At 49.8% G+C, this 16,944-nt stretch overlaps 1 protein-coding gene across 2 annotated transcripts in view; it reads right to left on the minus strand.

Moving 5' to 3' along the window:
* The window catches only part of EVA1C (eva-1 homolog C), a 77,583-nt gene that overhangs the window by 41,961 nt on the left and 18,678 nt on the right, over window positions 1-16,944 (minus strand). The gene's annotated exons all lie outside the window — the stretch shown is intronic.

Genomic DNA, 16,944 nt, shown 5'->3' on the forward strand with positions numbered 1-16,944 from the left:
ACAGATCTCCAAGCAAGAGGACCTCAGCTCCCCAGGGGAAGGGCTGGTCAGTCCAGAAGACGCCGGGTGGAGCTTCCCTAGTGGCTGCCATGGAGAAGACCCCAAACGAGGCTGGTAGCTGAGACTAATGGAGCCAGGTGCCAGTTTTCCCATCTGGGTTGTAAACTTTGGTCTGGAGTGGCCCATGGGAAGGCTGGGAGGGCTCTTTCCCTTTGGGATTGGCCAAGGGCCAAGAAATCCTGAAGCATCTCCATAAAACGGGAAAAAATTCCAAGTGGGGGTCCCTTGGGCATGTAGTTGCCTGTCCCTGGAGAGATTTGGGCTCCATGATCTCCCACTTGCTAGGCCAGGCCTTCCTGGAGCGAGGGGATGCCATTTTACTTCGGGGTAACCACTCCTGGGCCCTGGACAGGAAAGCAGGGGAGCCTATGTGGGGTAAGGGCCTGCTCTGGGGCCAAGGGAAAGGGAGGGATGGTGGGGCTCTGTTGCAGGTTGAACAATGTCCCACCTCAAATTCATGTTCACCAGGAACCTCAGATGTCACTTATTTGGAGATAGGCTCCTCGAAGATGTCATTAGTTAAGATAAGGCCATACTGGAGGAGGCTGGCCCTCGACTTATAAGAAGAGACAGATGTCCTTATAAGAAGAGACAGAGGGAAGACAGCCTTGTAGAAACTGGAGTGATACATCCACAAATCAAGGAACCTCCAAGGATTGCCTGCAACCACCACAAGCCGGAAGAGGCAAGGAAAAGATTCTGCCTTAGAACCTTCAGAGGCACCAATGGCCCTATGACACCTTGACCTCCACCTTCCAGCCTCCAGAGGGAACGAATCTCTGCCATTTTCAGCCACCTCAGCCTCCGGTCATTTGTTACAGCAGCCCCAACAAACTCATACAGGCTCCGGGTCCCAGCCTCCCTGGCTCCTTCTCCAAGCAGACTAGATGAGCCACGGGGCCCCGGGCTCTGAGGAGCTGTGTGCGTGACCTGGCAGGCGCGGGCAGCCTGGACCACTTCTCAGAAAGGAGGAAGGAAGCTTCATCTGAAATGTAGATTCCTTTCCTCCTTCTCACACCTCATGAGGTCAGTCGCAAGGCAGCTGGGAGGGAAGCCAGGGACTTTCTGGTGAGGTGTGTGGGAGACGGCTTTGGCAGGCCTCAGCCTCGGAGGGGGCGGAGGGGGTGTGGAGGAAGGCAGTTTCAGAACTCCCCAATTCCCACGCAGATGGCCCGTGCTTAAGTTATTCCTGTTTAAGTTTCATAATCCTCTCAGGCCACAGTTCTCTGCAAAGGGCACCCACTCCAGCTCCCCGGCCTTCCCTGAAAGTCACAGTGAAAGGGACCCTGACGTCTGCCACAGGATGGTCACACTCACCAACCGGAAGGTGAAGAGGGGGACTGTTCGACATGTAACCCAGACCTGAGGCCTCTCACCGCCATCCCCTTTTTCCTTCCCACCCTTGAAAGCGGCCATAAGAAGGCCAAGAAGGCCACTTGGAGAAGCAGACCCTAGCTTGAGGCGCAAAACTGACATCAGGCACGGGGAGGAGGTGAAGGGGGGGGTGGAGTCAGGGTCCTGCTGGTTAGAACAATGTCATCACTCTCGCTGTGCTCCCCTCCAGGCACGGAGAGAGGAGAGGCAGAGACCCCCTCGGTGGTCCCACGGCCACAAGTTGGCATCTTCCTGCGGGACACAGGCGGGCTGTGGTAAAGCCATGACTTGGGAAAGTTCCAGCCCCTTTGTGGGATCTCAGCTCCCCATGATGAGCCACACCAGGGAACTCAGAGTCGCCCTCATGCTGCCCCAGGCTAGCACCCACCCTGAAGCTCCCCAGGCTGCTACGCCCTCCCTTGTGCCTCTTCAAACTCATCATTAAAACTTTCTTGCCCATCACCACGCCATTCCCCAGGACCACACTGGGTGACCAGCTGACTAAAATGTGACATCAATCCTGGGAGCAAGACTTCGGCTTAATGGTTTGTCCCAACAGGCCATGCGTGACTCTAGCTAGATGAAGGAAACGACAGGGCCGGGGGGTGTTGGAGGCACAGGCCAGAAGGGGCCTGGGTCCCAGATTCACGGAGAAGATTCATGGAGGCTTCTCCACAAACTGTTACACGAGTGGGAAAGAAACTTCTGCTGTTTGGACCATTCTTCTATTTGTCATGCGGTCTGTCCCCAGTAAACAGAACTTGATCTCCGTGGGACCATTTACATCAAAACATGACGTGAGTGGGGTGTGGTGGCCAGAGCCCCCGCGCATGCGATATTTGTATTCTGACGGTGCTCTGGAGGCAGAAGCTCAAGGCAGAGGATGGCCTCTCAAGGCCTTCCGGGCCCTTCTGCACTTTGAGCGGAGAGAGGAATGTGTCAGTCGTAACAGCATGAGATACAAAGAAGACACTTCAGGAGTAACATCTGCTCTATGCTCAGTCCAGTTCGTTTCTTCAAAAACCTATGCCTGTGTCCGCCCATGATGCAGCACTAAAATGAAGTGAGCGAGGAAACTGAGAACAGACACGGAGGGAACTTAAATGCACCTGCGTAGCGAGAGAAGCCAGGCTGAGGGGGCTACAGGCTGTATGATGCCAACGACATGACGTTCTGGAAAAGGTACGACTACAGAGATGGTAAAAAGATCGGTGGTTATCAGAGGTTTGGGCGAGGGAGGGCTGAACGGGGGGTGGGGGGGGAGCGCAGAGGATCTCAGGGAGATACAGCTACCCTGCAGGACACGAGCGTGATGGACAATTGTCAAAACCTCCAGAACACTTGTCGTTACACACAGTCAAAACCTACAGCACACAACACCCAGAGTGAACCCAGAGGTAAACTATGGACTGTGGTCCATACTGTGATGTGTCAATGTGGGTTCGTCAATTGTCACACATGTGCCACCCTGATGGGGAACATGGACAGTGCGGGGGGGGGGGGCGCGCAGGGCGTTGTCTGTGTGGGCACGAGAGGTATCTGGGAACTCTCTGTAGCTTCCACTCAACTTTGTCCTGAACCCGAAACTGTTCTACAAATAAATGTCTATTTAGGGGCGCCTGGGTAGCTCAGGAGAGTAAGCATCCAACTCTAGGTATCAGCTCAGGTCGTGATCTCACGGGATGGTGAGTTGGAGCCCCGCCTCAGGCTCTGTGCTAACAGTTCAGCGTCTGCTTAGAATCTCTCTCTCCCTCCCTCTCTCTGCTCCTCTGGGCTTGTGCTCCTGTCTGTCTGTCTCTCTCTTTCTCTCTCTCAAAAATAAATAAGTAAACATTAAAAAAAGAAGAAGAAAGTCTACTTAAAAGAAAATAATTAAAACCACTTGGGCTTCCCCAGAGTAGTGTTACCTTTGGGAGACGAGGGGTTGGCGACAGGCAGGGGTCATGAGGGTGAGCTGGCCAAGCTCTTTTCTGGGTCTGAAAGGTGGATACATGTTTTACTTTGTGAAAGGTCACCCAGCTATGCACTAGGGATAGGTGCATTTTTTTGTAGGTAGGTAAATAAAACTGCTTAAAAAAACTTTTCTCTGACCAATGCTTTTAAGTAAATGAAGGACTTCTAGACACCATGGAGCCCCCGGAGGATCGACAGGACAAGGGCAGTGGAGAGATACCATGTTCTACAGCCGACCACAACCACACCAGATGCTACTCGAGAGTGACGGCAGGAGATGCCCCCGAGGACAGACCACTGGCCCTCAAACCTTGGGGTCAGGATCCCTCCATATCTGCATCCCACACCTCCGTCTGACTGGCCCACTGTGTCAGAAGAGGTCAGGAAGAAGGACAAGTTACAAGTATCTAGTGTTTTCAGCAACAAAGAGGATATCACGGACCTTCTTGAGAGGCATTTGGGATGGTGAGTGGGGACAGAAGCCACTGAGCGGAAAGTTGAGGAAAGTTGAGGAAATCCAAGATGGCTCACGTGGTAGGAAGCATAGTGGCCTCCCAATGATGTTCACAGGTCCCCTCCTGGGAGCCTGTGAACATGTTACCTCACAATGGAAAAGGGACCTTGAGGTTGTGATTAACTTAGAAATCTGGAGATAGGGAGGTGATCCTGCAGGACCTGAGAGGCCCAATAGAATCGCCAAGGTCCTCATAAGACGGCCAAAGTGGATAAAGGATGTGGCAATGGAACCAGATTTTGAAGCGATGGAGTCATGAGCCGAAGAATATAGGTGGTTTCTAGAAACTGGAAAAGGCAAGAAAACAGACCGTGCCCTGAAGCCTCCAGAAGAATGCAGCACTGTTCACACCTTGATTTTAGACCTCTGATTTCCAGAACTGTAAGAAAATACATCTGTGCTGTTTTCAGCCACCAAGTGTGTGACGATTTGTTATAGCAGCCATAGGGAACAACGCAGTTTATACGGATGACTCTTGCAACAACTTGGTAAAGGGGAGGAGAGACACGGGGCTAAAGTTATAAGAACTGATGTCCGGGGACAGATTTTTAAACAACTGTGATTGAGTTGAAGCTGGGAGAGACCTATGCACGCACGTGTGTGTGTGTGTGTGTGTGTGTGTGTATGTGTGTGTGTGTGTAAATACATATGTAGACGAGCCCTAGGTCATGTGCACATTATATTTCTCGCTGTGGGTTGAGGTGGAACACATTTGAAAGTGGGTACTAGCAGGAGGGCGCTTGAAATGTTGGAGTGTGGGCTCCAAGCTAAATGTAGGGCAGGAAATGAGCACAGGAGAGGCCCGAGGGAATAGAGGTCTGCTCAGATCCAGCAAGCTCAAGGTGGGTGCAACCACACCAGCAGGCTGCAGAGGCAGGAGGTTGTGCCCCATGTGATTTCGAGGCGGCGCACTTGGAGACCATGGCGATGTCCAAGAGGTGGCCATGGAAGAGGGTGTGAGAAGCGGGTGGAGGGGAAGGTTGCTAGAAACGAGGATGCCCCCTGGACCAGGCATCTCCCAGGATACAAGTAGGAACTGGGATGGAGCAGGAGCCTGCTGCCAAGGTTGCTCTTAAACAAAGGGCAGATGACAGATGACCCACTCCCGGTCCAATGCCCCTTCCAGTGTGCTGTCCAGCTTCCCCAGTGAGCACGTGCACTCTTTCCATTGCGTTGGGCAGAGTCAACACATTGCTTAGTGTTTCGGTCCATTCCGGTTGCTATGACAAAACACCACAGATGGGGTGGCTTATAAACACCAGAAATTCATTTCTCCCAGGTCTGGAGGCTGGAAAGCCCCAAATCAAGGCACCAGCATGATTGCATTTTAGTTAGGCCCCTCTTCCTGGTTCAGAGCGAGCCCCATCTTGCTGTGCTTTCACATGGTGGAAGGGGCCATGGAACTCTGTGGCATCTCTTTTATAAGACATTAATGGGATTAGGGAATCTCATTCATAAAGACTCTACCCTAATGACCTAATCACCTTCCAAAGGCCCTACCTCCTAATACCATCACCTTCGGGGGTTAGGATTTCAACATATGAGTTTTGGAGGGACACAAACATTCAGACCATAGCACGTAGCTTCTCTATACCTTGGTTTCTTGGCTGGTTCAAATGAGATCCCTTTTAAAGAATGACTTACTGGGGCACCTGGGTGGCTCAGTCAGTTAAGCGTCCTACTTCGGCTCAGGTCATGATCTCACAGTTCCTGAGTTCGAGCCCTGCTTCGGGCTCTGTGCTGACAGCTCAGAGCCTGGAGCCTGCTTCAGATTCTGTGTCTCCCTCTCTCTCTCTGCCTCCCCCCTGCTCGCACTCTGTCTCTCTCTCCAAAATAATAAATAAACATTAAAAAATTAAAAAAAAAAAAGAATGACTACTAACGCAACTTTTTGTTGGCAGTTCTCTCTGGATTGAATGCCCCATCATTCCGGATCAATCAAAAATGCTTTATTTCTTAATATGCTCACCCAGAGCTCTTGGTCTAGCTCTATGTGTGTGGGCAAATATTTACTATCCTGAAAGAAAGCAGAAGAGCAAACTGTTAGGAAATCAGTCTTTGGAGCCTGGCCTGGCCTGGAAATACTCTGTTGTTCCTTGTTCATTTCACATAGTTCAGGGGCCAAGGTACTGCTTCTGTTTAACTCCAAGATCCTCTCCCGATGAATCTTTCCACTGTGTCACCAGCAGAAGCTTCCACAGCCATGGCCACGGCTAGAACTTTCCTTAAGGGATCATCTTGCAAGGCCTGGCTGGGTTGGGCAAATCTTAGAGTAGTTTAGATAAAGGCTTTTATGTGTTCCTTATTTTAAAGGCAGATGGATAATTCACGGGGAAGGAACCTCCTAAGAGTGCCAGGAGCTCTCCTCTGTCTTCAGAAAGACAAGGGGAAGTCACTCCTGAAGATTCTCATTCCCATCACTTTTACGAGGAAAAGCCATCTCTACAGAAAAACTCCAGTGACCAGAGAATGACCAGAATGCAAATGACCAATTTTCAAGGAATCGTGGGTGTGTCCCAAAGTGTCCCGTGAGAGGAACAAACATTACGCGGGGGAGAAAGGAGGTTACGTTATAGCAAAATGAGGCTGGGATGTACGGGTTAAAACAAGGCAAACACAGGTCTTTCCCTGAAGCATTTCCCAGGGCCACAGACAGGCCCCATGTGCACTGCAACTGGCAAGCATCGGAAAGATGAGATAGAATCCCTCGCACACAATTGACCAGCCCTCCATTTTTTTTTTTTTTATATTAAGCATCTGAAGGTTATTGTTAAACGCATCACTCTTAAGGAAACGGTTAGAGTTCCGTAAAACACAGTGCAAACGGCTACATCTAACTTGGATGATTTCAGAAGGTAGTTCAGAATCCCATAGGGCTGCGGAAACCTCCATGCGGCATCTGTGGGTGGGGAGGAGGAGCAGGAGCCGAGGATTAAAAGCCTGAGAGCAGGGTTCAAAGCGGAATTAAGCTGCGTGACTGTGGCCATCACCTCTCGGCCTCGGTGTCCTCGTGTTTTGCGGTGAGGATCAGATGATGTGAAGGGCATAGCATCTTTATCGGCCATAGTCCATGGCACCTGTCTGGGGTATCACTATTGGATTGTCAACCTTGAAGAACACGAATTTACACAGAGCTCTTTGGCGGCTTGCAAATCAAACCGCACTTCCGTAAGGCCCGTCTGCTCTGAGCACTGATGGTAGGACGGTCAACTCACAGACAAGCGCATAGCCCAGTAGCCACCCTCATGGTCCAGAAATGTCACTGCTGTGCTTGAAGGGAAAGGGAAATTTGCCTTCTTTCCTGCCTGCCTTCCTTTCCATCTTTCCTTCATCCCTCCCTCCCTTTCTTCTGTTCTTCTTTCTCTCTCCTTCTCTCTCTCTCTCTTTCCTTTTTTTTTTTTTAAATAATTAAGGTTTACAGCATTACAATATTTAGAACAGGCCAAACGAGCTGCAAATCCTTCCTCCTTTCTTTTCTGAAGTCAGAGCCCTCCGCAAGAGTCCAGGTTTCCCAAGGGCTAATGGCTGCCTGAGTCACTCTAAGCACAGGATATAAGTACGTTAGTTGCTGGCCCCACATCCGTGTGCTAAAGTCCCCCAATCACCAGGGGCCAATTTCCCAATCTTCCTTCTGGGAAGAGAGTAGAATTCAATTATATTGCCCTTGCTACCCGCCCCCCCTTCCCCACTTATTTAATAAAGCAGCACCTTCCAATCCATTAATGCCTTAGATAAGCGACTACACCCTTTTATTCACAAATACTCAAAGGTGTTTCTACATGTTTGAAGTTCTTTTCCAGAAAAGGGTTTTTTTTTTTCTTTTGTGTTTGTGAGTGTGTTTGGAGAATTGGCAAAAGCAGGAGCAGGGGGCAGTCCACGTGGCTTTAGGGCAATGAGTCAGTGTTTCTAAGAGCGCAGGAAAGGCCCCACAACGGATAAAGGGCTCATGACTGGGCACCACACACCCCAGAGCATTATGATCAAAAAGTAAAGTCAGTTTCAGTGATTTCTCTAGGCCTGGGTCTGGCACGAGAAAGTTGAACCTGGAGGTTTATGATGAAGAGAACGACAGCCTTCAGTATATATCTTCGATGTTTGAGGAGGAATCATAAAGGTGAGGGACCACCAAGGGTGGCCCTCTGATCTAACGGTGAGCTCAGATCCTGGTCCCAAAACAGACCAGGGGAGGACAGAAGGGGAACTGAGGGTCTACATGGGGTAGCGACCATACATTTTCTTCTGAGCACATGAGAGGAGCACATTTCCCAGTCCTGCTGTGTGGGCCAGTGGAAAGCTCTGGCCAATGGAAACAGGGCAGAAGGGATGTCGGCCACTTGCAGATATGGCCCTTGAGACTCCACGTGACCCTCCACTCCCTCTCTCTCCCCATCTGCTGTCACATGTGGAAGACAGAAGGGACAGGGACAGCTCGGAGGACCCAGAAGATGGGGGAGGCACAAGACGGAAGGAATCTGGGTCCCTGAATGACCGCATGAACACAACCTCCCCCCTTTCCTAATTACACTGGATCACAGCATGACCAAGAACTAATCCTTTATTCTGTTATTCCCCTGGGGTTTGGGAGTTGTGCGTTTCAGCAGCTAGCCCTACCCTGTCTAGTACTCCAGCATTCTGTCAACTGGTACCTGTGTTAAGTAGAAAGCCGGCAGGACTTTGAGTAGTACCGAAAACTTGCGCCAAACACACGCCCCGCTGGTTTGTGACGGTGGTGCTGACACCATTTCACATGACCTCCAATTTCACCAGAGGAGTCGTTTCTTTGAGTCAAGACCTTGCAACCGAAAATCTACAGTTGAAGAGAGTTAAATTACTAAGGAGTTCAAAGGGATTAGCAGCCTCATTAATCAGTCACCGCTCTTCCTAATAACACTGACTTTTAAAAAGTGCATTAGCAAAAGTGGAAAGCAGAGGCCAGTGGGCTTCGATGGAATGCTCCCGAGGCAGGCGATACGGCCATGTACTTGTTTCTACACACTGATGGATGTGAGACAGGGCGTGGGGCCATGACCACGCTGGGCGATGCCCTTGCATCCGAAGTGCCACAGCACAGAGGTGGCGGCCACGGGCTACGAATACGGGGAATTCACGCTCTGAGCCCTCTCAGATCAGATGTGTCTTTGGGCATACTGAGAACAACCTCTTTAGACCTCTGTTTCATCATCCGTAAAACCAAAGACTTCTGCCTGCTTTATACTGCTGATGTGCAAGGGATAAGAAATAGTAGGGCACCGTATAGGGTGGCTGGCACGTCATTTTTTCTTCCCTGAGGAGAGCATGAGTGTACCAGAAGGAAACTGGATTGGCAGTCCAATCTCTGGAAGAGGGAGCCCCAAAGAAGGCAAGGGTGAAGAACATGCCAAATCCACATCTTCCCAGCTTAATCTTGGTTTGGTCGTGGGACAAAGACTTCTGTAAAAACGTAGATGATGTTTGCTTTCATATTTTATGAACTTGTCCCCAAACAGGTGCTCATCTCCATGATGGGGGGATTATGCCATTAATCATTTACCCTCAGGTTTCAGGGGCTGTAGAAGCATTTTTCATAGAAAGAGCACAATGTTCCCTAAAAAGAACCAGCTAAGTGCTAATTTGGGTAAGTTTCCTGGCCTCTGATAAACCACTTTTCAGCCTACAAATTCCCGAAGTCCAGTTTCTGACCACTTTTTCTGAAGAGTCACCTATTCTCTTTGAGAACAAAACTGCTTGGTTTTCTCAAAGCCAAATAAAAATACTACTTCCAAAGGCATAAACCCTACAAACTTTCCATGTTTGCTTGTGCTTCCAAGAGCATTTAAAGGAATCCCAAAGTGGATTGATTAAAATACTCTCCAATTTCTAATCAGACATGGAGTAAATAACCCTGGAAATTGACTGCTGACCTTTCTCGAGGAAAGTGACAAGCCAATCCCTGCCCCACCACCACAGGCTCTCTCTGTGACTTTTCTGACTTGAGAAATAAACATCCTGGGGCGCCTGGGTGGCTCAGCCGGTTAAACATCCGACTTCAGCTCAGGTCATGATCTCACTGTTTGTGAGTTCCAGCCCTGCATCAGGCTCTGTGCTGACAGCTCAGAGCCTGGAGCCTGCTTTGGATTCCGAGTCTCCCTCTCTCTCTTCCCCTTCCCCACTCATGCTCTGTCTCTCTCTCTCTCTCTCTCTCTCTCTCTCTCAAAAATAAAATAAAAACATCAAAAAAAAATGAAATGAACATCCTGTATCTTTCAAGAGTGCCACACGGCACCCCATCACCCTTTTCCAGGCACACAGAGACTTTCCCATTGCCCCTGGACTTTGAATCCTTGTAGCCAACGCTAGGTTCTGAGAGTCACTTACCCAGTTCTCTTTTACCTTGTTACTTTTTCTCCCAACACCTCCCTGTTTTCTCTTCCTACACACCCACCTTCTGATTCATCAAGCCCCACACTTTCCCCTTTAGAATAGAATTATGTATGTTCTTAAGTGGATTTTTCTGTGTGGCTGCCCACGTGTAAATTCACGTGTATGGATTTCAGATCCCCGGGCCTGGCTAAGCACTTGTCTACACATGTCAATCCACTGTATGACTTTCCAACTCACCCAAACAAAAAAATCTAAAGTCCTTATGTGACTGGGCACCCTTCTACTGTTGTGACCTCATCTCCTACCGTTCTCCAATAGGCTCTGGCTGCAGTGGTCTTTTTTCTTAAAAACGCCACCCAAGCTCCCACCTCAGGATTTTGCTTTGGCTGCTCTTTTTGCCTGAAACCGTCTTCCCTCCAAATATATGCTCCCCCCCCCCCCCCCCCCCATCCCGCCCTTTGTTCAGACGTAACTTTGGGAGATCGGCCTTCCCCGGCTGCTGTGCAAAACAGCACACCCCCTGCCCCGTCACCCCTGATTCTGCTTATTTCACGGCACAGACACCTGTCGTGGTGTCTCCCCTTTCAACCCTCTGTCTCTAGCACCCGGAAGGAATCTGACATATAGCAGGAGGGCGAGGAATCGCGTTTTTAAACGAGTGAGAGAGTGAGGGAGACCAGCAGAGCAAGAGGAGGCCAGAGGAGCATGAAAGAGTAGCAGATTCTGATGAACCCTTATAGCAACCGGCATGGCCCAGTACTTACACGTCTCCCTGTGCAGCTTCAAAGTCGTCGATCACTAAAACTTCTATCTTTCTGATGCCTCGACATCCCACAAACCGTGCGCAGTGACCAGGGTCATAAGGCTGGCCCCCGTTACCAGTTCCCCTGCCTGACCAGGAGCTAGTCACACTCAATAAAACCCCTCATGCCTTTGCTTGTATACTCCATCTAACCTCCCCAAAGGCGTATTTGCCTATCCATCTGCTCTCTCTCTGCTCGCCACCTGGTTCAGCTGCTCCCTGGGCACTCCTCCCATGTGGCCCCCTGCATGGCCTCCGTGCCTCTGTCCTCTAGGACCTGTGTGTTTCATAACGTCTTTAATTTCATGTGCCTCCACAGGTGTAGTTTCCATGGCCATGATGGAGTGATCCTTAAAGACTCTACAAGAACTTACTCCCCAATTTGAAACACAGTAAAATACTATATTACATATATATATGTATGTATTTCTAATAATATGCTATTTATAGTAACATACTATACCATATATATTTACACATATAACATGTATACAATTATATTTATATACGAATATACAGAGAAGGAAGGGTACCAATCAACTGATTAAAAATTACTCCAAGCATGCTCTGTTGGCCTTGAATTACAATCTTATGATTACACGCACTATTTTATTTTGAACAAATCTGGTAGGAGCTCCTTCATGCTTTTCAACCAAAGATTTCCAATCCCATCGAAATGAACACAGGGCGCCTGGGAGGCTCAGTCGGTTGAGCATCCGGCTTCAGCTCAGGTCATGATCTCACGGCTTGTGAGTTCGAGCCCCGTGTCGGGCTCTGTGCTGACAGCTCAGAGCCTGGAGCCTGTTTCAGATTCTGTGTCTCCCTCTCTCTCTGCTCCTCCCCTGCTCATGCTCTCTCTCTCTCTCTCTCAAAAATAAATAAACATTAAAAAAAATTAAAAAAAAAGAAATGAATACCTTGTTCAGTAACCAGGTACTAAACCCAGAAAGTTATTCAGTGAACACCATCTGGACTAGATTAGTATAGAAGTAACTGGGTCAATCCCCATTTGCCTCAAGCACCTAAACGGAACACTTTTCCTTTTCTTTGGAACGCCAAGTAACCCCCAAACTACAGGGCCACTTGGCGATGAAGGCGGGGGACTGCAGTGCATTTGATAACTTAATGCAACTTTTTACCAGCACTTGAAACTCACATATGAAATCTACACTTGATCTTTTTCTGTTCGGAATTGGCCAAATTAGCAGCTCTATCCCCACGGACAACAAAAGGCTCTCAGAAATACTCAGGGAAGCTGACCAACCAGAAGGCCCAACGCAGCCCAGCGCACGGACGTGGGGGCAGACAGGTGCCGCCTTCCCCGCCCGCCCTGTAAACAGCCTTTCAACTTCAGATTGCTTATTTCACGTCTGCCTGCTGCCGAAATGTGTAGGATGATCAAGGTACATGGGATATGTTCAAGGTCCAAATGAAGACTTCAGGGCACACATTCAGTTAATTGGGAAATTATATAGTGATTTCACTGCTCATTATAATGAAACTTTTTTTTTTTTTTTTTTTTTTTACTTTAGAAATGATGCTGTTTGGTGAGTAGCACTAAAACCTCATAAGGCTATTTGGAAGGTTACAACGACTAGATTTAGGGGCAGGACAGGTTTGCTGTACTTTCAATGGAACATGTTTCATTCCTCCAAGCGGTGAACAAAATCAGAGCAGGGGAAGTTTCTAAAAGTTGAAACCAACCTAAACAGCCTATCCAAACGGCTGCGTTTGGGAACAGGCTGGGTGACCCCTTGTGTCTATTACAGCCACCTCACTGGGTCAGTGGAGGATTTCGGACAGGCCCTTTGGCTTCCCCCTTCTTTGGTTTCGCCTTAGACTTAGGGGAAGTAACAGTATTTCTCCCTTTGTATTTCACAGACACAGGGGCAGCCGGACAAATGTAAAGAAATACGGGCGCCCACACAGTAATTGGGCTGGCCCCGCCTCGCCCTTTATATTCATCCTTAATTGAGTCCCTGGCACGCTCCCCCCAGGGCTGGGTTTAAAACTTCCCGAGCAGGTCCCAGGGGCCCCTACTTCCTTAATTCTCCTAGAAGCTGCTTAGTTACTCTTCTGTATCCTTCCTTTGTGGACAGTGGTTTTTTTCTGACTGTCCTCACTCTTCATGATCGATCACCTTATTTTACATTCAACGGCTTAGGTCCAGCTGAGTGATTACACCTTTCACTTTTGAGCCCTGTTTGGTCTACTTTATTCTCCACCACCCCGGAGTTTTCCAGTTACTGGCTCCCGGCCATCTTCTGGATGGCTAAGTTGGGGAAAAGTCGGACCCTGGTCATTGATATACACAGCCCACCCTCATTATTCACAGATTCTGTATTTGCAAATTCGCCTACTCGCGAACGTTGATTCGTAACTCCCGGGTCAAGAGTTGCAGGGCTTGCTTAGCTCAAAAAATTCTCGTCGGCAATGTGCACGGCCCCAGCGGAGGTGGAGCAGGGCGACAGATGCTCTGCCTTCTTGATCCAGCTCTCCTACCGAAAACAAGTGTCCTTTCCACGGTCTATTTAATGCCAGTGTTTTTCACGCTCTTGTGAAGTGTTGGTGACTTCGCGGTATAACATGGGTCCAAGCGCAGTGCTGAAGGACCATCAGGTATTCCTAAGTGCAAGAAGGCTGGGTGAGGCCTTAGGAGGAATATGCGTGTGCCAGACAAGTTTCCTCCAGGCATCAGTTATGGTGCTGTTGACCATGAGTTCAATATTAACGACAAGGTGTCATGAAACAGAAACACGCATAAAACGAGGTCACGTATTCCCCTACGGATGACTGTTCAGTATATGCTAATTCAGTGTCGTAAAGCAATGGTCTTATACGCTATAAGTACCTCAAATAACAAAAATCAAGTGTATTTATATATGAGATAGAGTAGGATTTATGTAGCCACGTGATCGCTAGCCTTCCGATTGGACACCTTTCTTATATAACTCAAACGTCAGAACTGCTATCTGGGATTGCCTTCAGAACAAGGTTCAATGTGGCAGAACTTTGCCTTTGATTTTTAAAAAAATACAATTATTCATTTCTACTGTTTTTATAAAATCTTCAACCTTTAAAAAAAATCCTTGCCAGGGCGCCTGAGTGTTTCAGTCAGTTCGGTGTCCGACTTTGGCTCAGGTCATGATCTCACGGTTAGTGAGTTCGAGCCCCACATCGGGCTCTCCACTGTCAGCACAGAGCCGGCTTCAGATCCTCTGTCGCCCAATCTCTCTGTCCCTCCCTCACTCGTTCTCTCTTTCTCTCTCTCAAATAAATAAATAAATACTTTAAAAAATCCTTGCCATCTCCCTGCTCATTATGAAGCTCACAACAGCTAACAGTGATGCCAAGGAAGTCTTTCACTCTGGGCTGCACGGAAGGTGGCACAGCCAGCTCGTGCTGGGGACAGGACAAGGCCCCGCTCCGGCTTCTGGTCTGGAGTCTCTTCTCCAGGTTCAAGGGGCTCCTCATGAACCTTGAATCCAGGGCTCCGAATGGAGGAGGAACTGCTCACCATTTCTCCTTCTACACTTTGTTACAAGGTTATTGCTATATATATATTATATATAATATTGGGGTGGCCTTAAATACTATGGTAGAGGAAGCACAGGGAGTGTTCAAAACACGGTGGAGGGGGGGAGGGAAGGGCCAATAAAACAAGCATGTGACACACCCAAGAGGCCAGGAGGGCTTCCAAGTGGGAGGTAACTCCTGAAGAAAGAGCAGGAGACAACCAAATGAAAACAAGCCTCGGGCATCAGGGACAGAAGTGCCAAGGCTCAGCGGGTGTGTGGAGACAGTCAGCCTGGCCAGCATGTAGGGTAGGAGGTCAGGTGCAAAGGCTGAAGTAAGCTGTACCTTGCTAAGGAGTCTGGATTTCCTCCTAAAGGCAGATGGGAGCTACTGCAGGTTTGTTGGGGGCAGGCGATACTGGTCAGATTTACATTTCAGAGAAATCCTTCTACTGGTCTGCGTTGGATGGACTGGAGAAACCCGTAATGAAATGAGGGTGGTTGCAATCTTGCCAGGGAGCCTGGCTGCAGGGGATGGGGTAGGAGGGGCTGAGACCAGAGTCAACAGCACGAGTGTATGACCTGAGCATTGCACACAGCCCCACACTCAGAAGGGCCCCCGCGCTTGGTTTAACGCTCTGCTCTCACCATCTTGAAGGTCTTCATAATTTAAACCCTGAACTCCTGTTTTGTAAGTGAAGCCCGCCAGGACAATGGGGCATGTGCGTGGGCACAGGAGGCACCCGTAGTATGAGTCACTGCTGTTCCTTGTCACCCCATTCTCATGATGCATTCCAGATGCCCCGAGCATAGAATTCTGGCCGACCCACAAGGGCAACGCGTCCTGGAAAACTCAAAGGGAGCACGAGAAAGGCGGGTTCTGTCCAGGACCGAGGAAACAGAGATGCTGACAGTGAGCCCCGGGCAGCCACAGCTTCCGTTAGAATCAGAATTGGTTTGGGGAGGAGCGAGGCCATAGCAGTGTGAGAAAGAGGGACGATCAAGGAGCCCCATCACATCCTTCCTTACCAGTGTCTCTTCGGGATGAGCCGCCACTTGTCCGAAAACGAGGACACAGCAGGAAGAGGAAAGAAGGGGGAGCTTTCGGTCCCTCCTCACACATCAGGAAGCCAAAGGCAGAGAGCGGTGACAGAGTGTGTGGTGCACGCGGGAAATAGGCGTTGTGCCACTTCTGTAATTCCTTATACGTGTTAGATGCCCTCATATTCGCACTGAAAACTGGCATCGCCCAACGTGAAGAGGAACAGTGAAATCCATGCTAGTAACACACAATGCTCATTTGCTCATCGTCTTTGCTCAGAATGACACGGAGAGCAAATACAAGCACCATACCAGGTTGGGAGAGAGGCCACAGAAGCAAAGGGAAATCTTTGTATTTTACAGCACGTTGCCCCGGATTTCTGAACAAGGGGCTCCCATTTTCACCTGGCACCAGGCCCTGCAAATTATGCAGCTGGTCCAGACTCAAATTACAGAGATTTGTCCCCAGGATCAGTGGGGACAGGGGATAGGGACGGGGGGGGGGGGGTGGGGAGAAGAACGTGGCAGGAGGGACAAGGGAAGACACAGTCATGACTCCAGGTTTTGAACCGGTGGCACGTCCATTTGGGAAGTCCGGCATCCCACTGAGTGCCCCGGGTCAGAAGCTCCAAGAGAGGCCCTGGAGGAGGACCAGCAAGTGGTGGCTGACGTCGGGAGGTGGCTGGGGGCAGGACTGTGGGCAGGTCTACAGAGATGTAGACGGTCCAGAGACGGGGCAACAAAGAAGGTCCCAGAAGGGAGCCTAGAGGGAGGGCCACAGGAGCAAGGGAAGGGCGTGGGGTGGCTGTGGGGGAGAGGCGGGAAATAAGATGGCAGGCAGAGGCGGATGTGAGAGAGTTGACCAAAGTGAGGTGTGGTTAGCTCGAGTGGCCTTGAGCCAAGTGCCCAGTCTCCCCGTGCCTCAGACGGTCATCTATCTGTAAGATGAGGGTACTGATAACACCGTTTGCCGCAAGGAGTTGCTGTGGCCTTCCACAGTTCTCAAGGCCAGAAGGCACAGACCAAGGTGCCCACAGGACCACGCTCCCTCCGACGTCTCTAGGAAGGCTCTGTTCCAGGCCTCTCTCCCAGCTTCCGGCAGCTCCTCGGCTTGGGGCAACGTCACCGTGACCTTCACATGGCAATCTCCCCGTGCGTGCCTCTGCGCCCAAATTTCCTCTTTTCGGAGACACCAGTCATCCTGGGCCGGGGGCCACCCAGATAACCTCGTCTTAACTTGATTACTGCCATAAAGACGCTCTCTACGAGGGAGGTCCCATTCTGAGGTAGCAGGGGTTAGGACTCCAACCTGTGGTTCTGGCATC

The sequence above is a fragment of the Panthera uncia genome, chromosome C2, assembly GCF_023721935.1.
Source record: "Panthera uncia isolate 11264 chromosome C2, Puncia_PCG_1.0, whole genome shotgun sequence".
NCBI lineage: Eukaryota > Metazoa > Chordata > Mammalia > Carnivora > Felidae > Panthera > Panthera uncia.